A 4,750-nucleotide genomic window follows, 5' to 3' on the forward strand; every position below is an offset into this window, starting at 1 on the left:
TCCTTGCGAACAATGACCAGACAAGGATGCCCACTGTCACCACTTTTATTAAATATTGTAATAGAAATGCTTGCTTAGGACGATACAAAAGGAGAAAGAAATAAAAAGCATCCAGATGGGCAAAGATGTGGTTAAACTGTCACTATATGCAGATGATATTATAGTATACACAGAAAATCCCCAAAACTCAACAACAACAAACCTGCTGGAGTTAATAGGACAATTTAGTAAAGTGGCAGCACATAAGATTAATATCCAAAAGTCAGTAGAATTCCTCTACAATAACAAGGAGAACTTTGAGAAGGAAATCAAGAAAGCAACACCATTTGCAATAGCCAATCATAATCATACTTGGGAGTGAACCTGGCTAACGATACAAACCTCTATACAAAGAAAACTACAGAGGTTTTCTGCGAGACTCAATAAAATAATTAAATAAATATAATAATAGGCCTTGTCCAGGGTTGGACGACTCAATATTGTGAAAATGACAATCCTACCAAAAGCAATCCACATATTCAACGCAATCTCATCACAGATGCCAAATTCATTTTTCAAGAAAATGGAAAGAGAAATCATCAAATTTATTTGGAGAGGCAAGAGACCTCAAATGAGCAAAACGCTTCTGAGAAAAAAAAATGAGGTTGAAGGCATAGGACTCCCTGACCCCAAACCCTACTACACAGTGGTAATAACCAAAACAGCACAGTACTAATACAATGACAGACACATAGACCAAAGAACAGAATTGAGAACCATAAATAGACTAAGCTAGCTATAGTCAACTGATATTCCATAAGGAAATCAAAGCTATTAATTGGGGAAATGACAATCTCTTCAACAAATGGTGCTGGCAAAACTGGACTTCTACCTGCAGAAAGCTGAAACAGGATCCACATCTCACATCATACACAAAAATCAACTCAACTTTACCTGGGGGTAAAGACCAAAACCATAAAGTTCATGAGAGACAAACTAGGATCAAGCTTAGAAGCGCTAGTCCAGGGTATAAGGATGCACAATATGAGGAGGATAAAATTGATGCATGGAACCTTGTAATGTGTGTATCAAAACCCCCTTTTTTTACCTTCCTTTTTTTCTTTTATTTTTTTAATAATTTTAATGAACATTTACAGAAATTTTGGAATTCCATTCATTCTTTGCTGCACTTCTCTACCCTCCCCCAGCCCCCCCCCGCCCCAGTTAGCTCCTCTCTTTGAAAAGTAAAAGCAATACTCCCTCCCTAAATCCCACTGCCCCAAGTACTTTCCACTATACAACCTTAATTGTGGACTCTTATGATAACCATAATAACCAGTGTAAAGAAAACCTATTGACTGGAACCAAATATTTGGTAACATCATCTCAGACAAGACTATCATAACGAAAGTTTACAGAATAGTCCCAGGCCTTCACAAGCAAAAGACTGATAACCCAATTACAAAATGGGCAAAATATATGGAAAGGATTTTCACAGAGGAAGCTATTTGAATGGCAACAGACACATGAAGAAATGCTCCAAATCACTGGCAATAAGAGAGATGCAAATCTAAACCACAATGAGATCATCTCTTTCCAGAAACAGTGGCAAAGTTAAACAGGGCATCAAGTAAGTGTTGGAGAGGATGTAGCTAGAAAGGAACTCTTATACATTGTTCTTGGAATTGTAAAATGCTACAATCACTCTGGAAGGTAGTTTGGCACTTCCTCAAAAAGCTGAACATAGAAATTCCATATGACCCAGCTATTCCACTGCTTGGGATATACCCTGAGAATAGGAGAATTGAAGCACAACAGAGACTTCTACATGAATGTTCATAGCAGCATTATTTACCATCTCAAGAACATGAAAATAGCCCAAATGTCCAATCACAAACCAATGGATTGATAAATTATGGTACATTCACACAATGGAATACCATGCAGAATGCAGGAACAATGATTTTGTAAATTATTACCTAATTTGGGAGGGACTGGAAGACATTATACTGAGTGAATTAACTCAATATTTGTCACAAGGACAACTATAGTATAAAATCCTTTTTGTAGAATGGATATAAGAATACAAGGAGGGGAAATGTTTGGAAGCCAAGGGATGTGGATTTGCAGGGGGAGAAGGGCATTAATTATGGAGTTGTACAATTTGATGGGTGGAGGAGTGAAAGAAATTGGAAGAATATGTCCTGGAAAACAATGTATTTGCATTTTGTAAATAAATTAGTATAATTTTGAAATGAGGAGAAATAGCCTCAAACTTCCTTTAATAGTTGGAACATGAAATGTAAGAAGTGTAAGAGTTGAAAAGCTAACAAGCAAAAAGTGAAATGGAACAAATGAACATTGATATTCCAGGCATTATACCTAAAAATAACCCAACAAACCATAAATAGTGACTTTACATGTGGATCTTACAAAATTGACTACATAGGAATTATATTAAGGACATTTGTGGAAGGAGTAGCTGGAGAAACTCAATATCAACAGTCAAAACCAGGCCAGGTGAAACAGCCTATCAATTACTCAGGTGAAAGTTCAAATTGAAATTGAAGAAAATTCAAACAAGTCCATAAGCAACACGGTATGATTTTGAATCTATTCCACCTGAATTTAAAATCATCTTAATAGGTTTGAAGCACTGAACATCAATAATCAAAGACAAGATGAGTTGTAGAATGACAATCCAAGATATCATCAATGAAGAGCGTAAAATATCACTACAAAAAAGGTAGAAGAAAGAAAAAAAAATCCCCAAACTGAAAGTAGATGTTAGAAGAGAACCTGTAAACTGACCTAGAGCATTGAAAAGACAAAACAAAGGGAATAGATACTGAAGTTAAAGAGCTTAAAAGATTTCAAAGAGCAGCTCAAGAAAGTAATGCAGTGTATTGTTATTTAATGTGTAGATACCTGGAATTGGAGAATAAAATAGAAGAACTAATTCAGTATTTCTGAAGTTGAAAGAACTGAAAAAGAAATTTTAGCTTTGGTTATATATAATACTGAGAGATGCTATGAACAATATGTTGAATTACCCATGAAGTATCAAAAGATGATAGAAGGAATTCACAGAATTACTTTAACAAAAAGAGGCCACACAGAAATATTTCAGGAAGTAATAGACAGTCAAGAGCCAATGGTAATAAAGGAAAAACTTCAAGCTGCACTTAAGGCATTAGAAAAAGAAATAATAAAGCCAAGTAATCAATGGGATACCAATTGGCATGTTTAAACAAACAGACACGTAACAAACTACGCCAAAAAAAAGGGGGGGGGGGAATTTGCTAAAATTTGACTAAAAGAAATCAATATTTGTTCCCTTTCTCAAGAAAGGTCAACAAATAGAAAGTGGAAACTATTGAATTATCCTTAATAGCATGTGCATGCAAAATATTACTGAAGATCATTCAGAAACACTCTGAACATAAAGAAAGAGAACTGCAAGAAGGTTGGATTCAAAAGAATCTCAGATAGATTCTGGCTGAAAGAAGAGAAAACCAGAAGAATGTCCATTTGTGCTTTATTGACTACGATAAGGCTTTTGACTGTACGGATCATTATGTCTAACATTGAGAAGAATGAACATCTCAGAACACTTGACAGCAGTGAGACTGGGTCTTTGAGTTGAATGAAAACAAATATTCAGTATTTCTGCAAGTGAAAATATTCTTTCTCTCTCTCTGTGTCTGTCTCTCACACACACACATACGTCCCACAAATGCATGCATTCATACATCCCTGATCACTATTGTTCATTGTCTATATGATTGAGTAAAATATTTGCAATATTTGCTATAATTATTTATGTTAAAATATAGAGCACACTTCAAACTTTAATCCATAATAATTCTAAAATGAATCATTATATTATTTTCTTATTTTGTTTTCAATTCAACATCAAGAAGACAAAGATTCTCACCACTGGGCCAATTGGTAGCACCATGACAGATGGAGAAGAGATTGAAGTTCTTATTAATTTCTGCTTGGTCAACTCCACAATCAACAGTCTTGACACCAACAATCAGTAAATTAAAAAATGAATTGCATTAAGGAAATCTGCTGTCAGGGACTTCTCCAAAGTGCTAATAAAGAGCAATAATGTCAGTCTAGAGACTAAGGTGCCCCCCTGATCCAGGCGATGATCTTGGCAATTACTCAGTATGCATCTGAAAGCTGGACAATGTGAACAAAGGTTTAGCTATCTGATCTGCTTATTGGCAAGGGGGAAGTTTGAGTTCATCTGGAGACATATCAGAAGACCTGAAAATAATCATGCATTGAAAATGCTATGAAAAATTGTTCAATTGTGACACATATGAAGTCAACATGAGTTGATACCTTCTCCACAAAAGTATTTCTTAATTTATTTATAATAGTTATAACTATACGGGATACAGTGACAGATGAGGTAAATGCTTAACCGCTAAGGGGGAAAAGTGAAATATCCTATTATCCTAAATGTTCAGAGAGAGTATATCTCAAGTCTTTGTGAATCAAGACTCAATGTCCCCTTGGAAATAGAGAAGGAAAGAAAATGATTTTGCAAGGTAAACTATAAGAAAATTTTATCAGACACCTGCAATTATTCAAGAAGTTAGTTGACTGCATAAATATTTACATAATGTTGTTGTTGTTATGTGTCATCGAGTTGCTTGAAACTCACAGTGACCCTATTCACAATAGCTCTGAAACTTGCTCTATCCTGTGCCAACTTTTCTGTCTCTGACACAACAACCCTCATCACCCCAGTCAC

Source organism: Elephantulus edwardii, unplaced genomic scaffold (assembly GCF_000299155.1).
Source record: "Elephantulus edwardii isolate Elephantulus edwardi_28Jun2011 unplaced genomic scaffold, EleEdw1.0 scaffold00018, whole genome shotgun sequence".
NCBI lineage: Eukaryota > Metazoa > Chordata > Mammalia > Macroscelidea > Macroscelididae > Elephantulus > Elephantulus edwardii.